General features: G+C 38.7%; 1 non-coding gene across 1 annotated transcript; it reads right to left on the bottom strand.

The window, feature by feature from the left end:
* Positions 1-1,848: 1,848 nt before the first annotated feature.
* On the bottom strand, positions 1,849-1,956 carry LOC118835046. The gene has a single exon (XR_005009409.1). It is a non-coding gene; the product is annotated as a U6 spliceosomal RNA (small nuclear RNA).
* Between the last annotated feature and the right edge of the window lie 6,158 nt (positions 1,957-8,114).

Raw genomic sequence — 8,114 nt, 5'->3', positions numbered from 1 at the left:
CCACTAGATTTGGCAATTAAGAGATCAGTGTTTTTGTTGAAGAAGATCAGATTCATACTTGCCTTAAATTCAACATGCTCCCAGAGCATTATGTTTGGAGTTAGATGAAACCTGGATTCAAATCTTGTCCCTGGAATTTATTAACTGCGTGACCTTGGGAACATCAAAAACTGAGTTTCAGATTCTCTCTTCCAAAATGTGGATGTCGATAGCTGCTCTGAGTTATTGTGAGCAAAGTGTTTTATTAACCTTAAAGTAACATAGATATGTGATTAGTTATTTCCCTCTAAACTTGCTGCCTTCTCTGACTTTACTCTTTCTTCCATGTTTAATGCCAATTCTTGTTAGGTCTATACTCCTAACATCTTTTGAATTTCTCATTTTCTCTAATCATTCAGCTACCACCAATTAAGCCTGTCAGAGTGGACTGTGGGAGACAGCACTAGCTGTTCCCCACACCTGGAACACACTACTTTATCAGCTCTGTCCCTTGGAATCCGTAGTTTCCTTCAAAGTTCAGCTCATGCTAGCTACATGAAGCCTCTCCTGACAGATGCAGACAATGGTGTATTTGCATCACTAAATCACCTCATATTTATTTTGTGCATAGAATTTTATTTGCTCTCTTGTATGCTTACTGTCCTTATTCATGTACAGAAAGCCTAATGATTTTTATGGTTTTATTTTATGTTAGCTACTGTACTGAATTTTAAAATTATTTTAAGTTAGCTAAATAATGTTCTCTAAATACAGTATCATATAATTTCAAAACATGTATAATTTTACTTCTTTTTTGACCTATGATTATGCCCCCAATTTCTTTATCTTTTCTTATTTCAATAGCTAACATTTCTAAAACTTTATCAAATAACAGTGATGAAAATCAAGACTATCCTTGCTTTACCTCTGATTTTATTGGAAAGACTTCTACTGTTTCTATATTGTAGATAATGTTAAATCTTGGCTTAAGTTATCATACTAAGGACAAGTTCATTTAGTCCCAGGATTTTTGTATTTTTACCTAAGTGTGTTGTATTTCATCAGAGGCTTTCTGCATCAGTTGATGTAACCTTGTTATTTTTTAAAATTGTTTTTGTTGTTAATGTGGACAATTATGTTTATAGTTTCCCTGATATTAAACCAACCTTGTGTTCATGGAATAAGTTCAACTGAGCAACTTGTATAATTTTTTAAATATATTGCTATAGATTTTTTGTTAGTATTCAATATTTTTGCATTGATATTATTATACTGGTCTATAATTTTCTTTCTCTACTTTATTTCCCCCTGGTTTGAGTATCAAAAATATATCACAGGAGTTTTATAGGATTGTCTCTGCATTTTTGCATACAATTCATGAAATATTTGAATTATTTGTTTTTAAATGTTTTATAAAATTTGCTTTCAAATTCATCTAGGCCTGTGGTTTTTTTCTTTGGGAATTCATTTATGGCTTATTTACTTTCCCTCCCATAAACTGTATTATTTAAAATTCCTACTTCCTGTTCTGTAAATTCAAGTATTTTTATTTCTTTATTAGTATTTACCTACTTTATTTAAGTTGTCAGTTTTGTTGACATACAATTAGGTAGTTTCTAATAATTTCCTTTACTTTCTCTTCATCCATTGCAAATTTTACTTTTTCATTTTAGTCATTTGGTTTTCTTTCTCTCTGATTTTCAAAATGTCTATTTTGGTATTTTTCATTTTATTTGTTTTTTTTTCTGGCTTTAAAAAATATTGTATCACCCATTTTTTTCATCTTTTCTTTTTCTCTTTTATTGATGAAAGTGTTTAGAGTCATAAATTTCACCCAAAGGAGTGCTTTGGCTGTAGCCCAAAAGATTAAGAAAATTGAAACATTTCATAAATTTGCATGACATCCTTTCATAGGGACCAAGCTAATTTTTTTCTGTTCTATTTCAATTTTAGTATATGTGCTGCCAAAATGAGTACCCCTAATCTTTTTGCTGAACTCTAGTCCCACGTCATTAACTATCTACTGAGCATCTCAACCTAGCTGTCCTGTCACCAAAATGGAGCTTATCCTCTTATATCCCCTAAAAGCTCTATTCCTTGAAACTTCTCTTTTTCTGTTGGAGGCATTACAATCCTCCAAGTCACCTAGGTTTGTTATGTTGGAGTCACTCCAACTCTTTCTCAGACTATCAGAACTAATCAGTTTCCAAGTCAGTTCCACATTCAGATCCCTGACATCTGTACCTTTTACTGCACTTATACAACCATCACATTAATTAAGGTCCTTATTCTCTCTTGCCATTGTCTATTGTAACAACCCATAAATGATGTCTCTGATTCCAGGTTCTTCCCTCATTGATCCATCCTTTACACAGCTGCCAAAATAATCTTCTTAAGGCACAGACTTTTCTATATGACTCTTCTACTCAAAATCTTTCAGTGGTCTCCTATTATTTCTAGAATAAAATAAAAATTCCTTAGTCTGAGATTCAAAGCTGTCTACTCTCTTGGTCCAATCTACCTAGCCTTATTTTATATTATTCTCCTTCATGGATGTTACATTACACTCTAACTGAACTGCCAGTTATTTGTAGGATCATAGCTTTAGAGCTGGAGAAGACCCTAGAGTTCAGCTCTAACACACTCATTTTAAAATGAGGAAACTGAAACCTAGAAAAGTTAAGTGAGTTGTCTGGGGTCATATAACTAGTGAGTATATGCAATGGGATTTGAACCTGGGTCCTTCTGGCTCCAGGGCAGGGTGCTCTCCACTACACCACATCATATCCAATGGGGTCCCCCCTCAGCTTTTCATCTTTTCCCTTTCTGCATTCATAGAAACAAGCCCCATGCTCAGATTCCATTTGTAAAATGCACTTGCAGCTAGATTTGGAATCAATGAAGCCTGAGTTTGAATCTTGTTTCATATTGACACTACTTGCATGACCTTGGGCATGTAACTTAACGCTGCTGAATCTAAGTTTCTTTGTTTATAAAATGGAGACTCAATTCCTCCTTACCTGCTATTACAAGCTACAAAGTGGGCAGTTCTTCCTGACTCAGTAGCAAATCTTCTTCAACATAACCCTTATCACAGAGAACAAGGGACCAACCAGGAGTTTCTATGTCATAAATGTCCTTTGACAAGAGGCTAGACCATATGTCCTACAGAAATGGATAAGAAGAGCACATAGCCATTTCCATTGGAAGTGCTTCAATCCACCCCATGCAAACAAGGACTTGCAAAACACTTTACAAAAATGATCTCTTTTGTACTTTACAGAATAACTCTCTGAGGTGGGGGTTACTTTTATTATCCCTAGCAGGGGTTGCTGGTGGAGATTTCTGGAGAAATATGCTCAGTTCCCCCTGTGTCTCCCTTGCTTTTTTCTATATTTCTCTCCCACCCGCCACCCCAAATCTGTGTTGACTTGGTCATTCCCTTCTACATATAGAATTCTCTATATAGGATTCTGTACATAGAGCGCCCTTTGTCTCAGAAGAAGTTTGCTGTCACTAAACCTTTTCTTTGGCCCTGGCTTCCCTATTCCACGCTGACAATGATCCCGTGTACCTCATTAGCTCCGAACCTCTTCTTGACTCTGCTTCTTAGCTATTATATCACCACAAATCACAGATTAACCCTTGCTGTGCTGGCTGCTGTTCCTCCGACTACCATCTTCCTAGTTGAAGCCAGGTTGCTACATCAGATCTCCACATCTTTGAGAAGGGGGACAATTTCCCCTCCAGAGTAGACAAGACCACCCTACTTTAAGCCAAGCATAATTTTAAGACCCTACAGCCTACTAGAGGGAGGCATACCTGTCAGCAAAGGGTTCTGGGAGCACCTTAACCCTGAGCAACATAACAGAGATTAGTAATGACAGCTAACATTTACACGGAGTTTTAAGTTTTGCAAAGTCCCTTTTCTGTCTTAACTCAACCTTGTGAGGTAGGTTCTGTTATTACCACCATTTTACAGCTAAGGAAACCAAGGTACAGAGAAGTTTAGCAACTTGCCCAGGGTCACACAGCCAGTAAGTGTCAGAGGCAGAATTTGAACTCAAGTCTTTCTGACTTCAATTTCTTTGCTTTGCCACCTATCTTCTTTGTATGCTTGCATCTTCTTGGGTTATGGGTCTAAAGGTCCCCTGGGAAGCTTTCTGCTTTACTCAGTTTTCCCTCTTCCACCCTGCCACTGTCTCATTTCTCTCTGTTGACTCCAGAAATGCTCTTTATACCCCAACTCCTATATCCCTTCAAATATTCTACTTTTCCTCTTAAGAATTGGGTTATGGCTCATTGGGTGAATTTGCACCCAACTGAATCCATTCCAGTTCTAGCCCTGCCTGTGGGACCAGGAGATTTTTTTTTTAATTTGGCAGCTAGGGAGGCATTAGTGAACCAGGTTAGCCAAGATATCTAGCCATTCCCCAAACCGCTAATTCTGTCTGTGCAGGTTCATTCTTCATAGCTCATTATTCGTGGGCATCTGTTTATGACTTAAAAACCCTAAAGGGAAAATTGGTCCTGACATTTTCATTTTCTGATATTTCCTTACACTTGGAATTGATTTCCTTTTGGAAAGTGGTTGATGGAAAGAGAAGGATAAAGGGAAGAGTGGTTTAATTTCCTTGATGATCCAAAGGGCTTTCTTGGTGAACCTACCTTCCTTTGTGAACATCTGATCAACATTCACAGACCATGTCAGCAGGACCAAATGTTTGTAGGAAACTTTCATTCATCTTAGGACATATGAGTGTGTGTGTGTGTGTGTGTGTGTGTGTGTGTGTGTGTATGTGTGTGTGTATGTATGTACATAGACACACACATAGACACACACATATTCTCACCATGTGTACAAAATGTGTACAGATGTGTACAAAATAAACATTTATATTGCACCTACTATGCGCCTGGCACTGCGCTAAGCACTTTACAAATATCATCTAATTTGAGGGCATTGTAGCTTCTTTCTGAAGGTAGAACTTCAGGTAACATAGGTACTTGTTAAAAGTGTTAAAATGAGTCTGTGACATTCATTGTCAATGCCAACTGCTTAGGTGGAAGAAGCTGTTTGGGAAATAAGTGGGGGAAGCATTCATATAGTGCCTACTGTGTGTCAGGCACTGTGCTAAGCACTTTTTACAAATACTTTTTTATTTTCACTACATCCTTGTGAGGTATGTGCTATTATCCCCATTTTACAGTTGAGAAAACTGAGGCAAAGAGAAGTTTAATGACTTGCCTAGGGCCATACATCTAGTAAGTATTCGAGGCTGGATTTGAACTCAGGTCTTCCGGACACCAAGCCTAGCATTTTAACCACTGTGTCACCAGCTGCATTTAAATAACAATGTCTAAATAGTACCAAGAGGCATATATCTGGTTCAGGGTCCTGAAATAATATTCTGTTACTTTAAAAATGAGACAGCATGGCCGAGTGAATAGAGAGCCAAGAAGTTCTGGGTTCAAATCCTATCTCTGACGCCTATTGGCTGTGTGAAACTGGGAAAAAAAAATCACTTAACTTCTTGGTGTCCCAGGCAACTAAGGCTGTAAATTGCCGAGAAGGTGCTGACCTGCATTGATAGAGGGATTTTCTTCATCTGTGAGTTTCCTATAACAATGAAATCACAGATCCAGACCCTTTCCTCTGCTTTAAAAATACATTTGTCCTGCTTAACTGAAGTTATGAAGTCTATTTACATTTCTTTAAAACTTGGATCAAGAAGCTTAATGTGATTTAAATGATTATTTACAGGCAAAGAGAAGCTAGCACAGAGAGCAGCTGAGTTCATTTTCTCTAATCTTACTCCATCTTACCTTAAGTTTTACTATTTAATAGGTGCCAAAGACAAATGGGGCATGGGAAGGATAAAGATGGAATGAGAAATTGTCTTTTCCCTTTTAGCAAACTGGCTAATTTGCGGTTTAAGTCTTATAACAGTCACGTTGTTTGGACAACATCTGCATTTTATAACATACTTTGTGACAGCTCCTTATGCCATTATCTGTTGTGTATTTTATAATGTACTCTCTGCTGAGTTCTCCAGGAATACTGGTCCAGGGAAGGGCATCCAGAATAACTAGATTTATTTCTGGGGCCTCTATCTGAGAAGCAATTAGAAAGCCTGGGACTGTTTAGTTTGGCAAAGGAAAGAGTAGCAGGCGGTATGATAGGTACATTATAGAAAATGATGAATGAAGAAAGAGAAGGCTTTTCGGGCCCCTCATTTGCCATTACAACAGACACTTAACAAACTCCTAGATTCCCACCCTAACCATAGAATTAACCCATGTAGGCAGGTCACTGCCGCAGGTTGGAATGGAGGTGAACAGCATTACTACCACCACCACCACTACTACTACCACCACTACTACCACTATTACTACCACCATTACCACTACTACTACTACTAGTATTATAATAATAGCTAACTTTTACGTGGTGCTTTAAGATTTATAGGGTTCTTTTCCTCTCTTATTATTCTGTTGATCCACCATTGATGGTAAACCTCTAGGTAGATGTATGTATATGAAATAACACCTATGATTACATTAGGGAAGATCCGTTTACCAGGGCTAGCAATCCTACTTTGGGGCACTGTGACAGGGTTGGCTATGCTTTCCGCTTCCCCAGGGAGGGGGCCCCAGACGGCTTGGCACCAGGCCCCTCTAAGGGGAGTCTGAGTTTCCAACAGTCTTCTTTCCACAGAAGTCAGAGATATGTGAATCCAGCCGTAAAGTGGAATGAAACAGGGTGGGGGAGAAAAGTGTGAACGACGGAGGGCCATTTTAAATACAGAAGGCCAAAAAAGTTATTTTAAGGGGTGAAGATGAGGCGATCCACCCCGAGAAGAAGAAAACTTATTAAAACTTTGCAAGTTTTGTGTGTTCCCTGGTCACTTGATGCATTCTTGGAAGTGGAGGGGAGGTATGGTACCTAAATGCTCTAAGTGTGCAAATGTACTGCTAAAAAAGAAAGACATAAAATCTGACAGCTAATGTTACAGATCAGACCCAGACTCTAAATAAACCTAAGTATCGCTCACAGTTCTCCTATCGACTCTAACAAGTCTAGGACCTTCTTTTAGAGGGGATTTCTCCTCCCATAGAGAGAAGACCACCATCCTTGTCCTATACCTCCCAGGGGGTAGGGGTTGGGGGGCTTGTATGGATCAATAAGTTAATGTCTGAAAAGCACTCTGGTCCTAGAACAAAAGAGAGGCTCCCTTGGGGCACTTTTGCTGTAAACAATCAAAAGCTGACCCACCAGGGTGGGGAGGGAGTGAATGCCTCCTCCTCCCATCCTTCTTGCCCTCCCACCCAGTTCCTAAAGCAACTGTAATTTAACTCCCTTCTTCAAGGCTTTCTATCACCAGCCCACTCCCCATCCCCCTCTTTTTTTTCCCAAGGGTTTTTTTTTTTCACAGATAGCAAGGGAAGAAAACCCCAATTTAAAATTTTCTTGAAGTTTATGTGTATAAAGTTGCACTCATTGGGGTGCTGTGTGTGTGTGTGTGTGTGTGTGTGTGTGTGTGTGTGTGTGAGAGAGAGAGAGAGAGAGAGAGAGAGAGAGAGAGAGAGACTGACTTTCTGAGCCCATTTTTTTCTTTAAAGGGAAGAGAAAGTGAACACATAGTGATCTGAATTCAGAACCCTCAGGCCTAGGCTGCTCATGAGACTCTTTAACCACATAGAGAATCATACATGAATTGGCAGAACTGAAGAAAGGACATATCTGTCATCTGGGTGGTTTTGGATAAGTCCATTAACTTCTTTGTGCTTTAGCTTACGTATTTATAAATTGTCAGAGCTGAGAGAGATTTAGAACTCATCTACTCCAAACCCCTTTTTATTTAAACTGAAGGTTAATAGATATTAAGAAGTATAGTGGCCGTAACATTGGACCTGAAGTTTGGACCGACCTGAGTTCAGATCTTACCACAGATATCTTACCAGTTAGTTGTCCGACCCTGGGTAAATCACTTAAACTCTCTTGCTTTGGTTTCTTCATCTCTAAAACGGACATGATAGCACTTAATACACTGGGTTGTTGTGGGAGGCAAATAAGACAATATACGTAAGGAGCTTTTCAAGCCTTTAAAAGAAGTTCTATGGAAAGGTGAGCA

The sequence above is a fragment of the Trichosurus vulpecula genome, chromosome 1 (genome assembly GCF_011100635.1).
Source record: "Trichosurus vulpecula isolate mTriVul1 chromosome 1, mTriVul1.pri, whole genome shotgun sequence".
NCBI classification, from domain to species: domain Eukaryota; kingdom Metazoa; phylum Chordata; class Mammalia; order Diprotodontia; family Phalangeridae; genus Trichosurus; species Trichosurus vulpecula.
The sequence above is the reverse complement of the archived record's forward strand: the minus strand, read 5'-3'. Positions and strand labels throughout refer to the sequence as shown.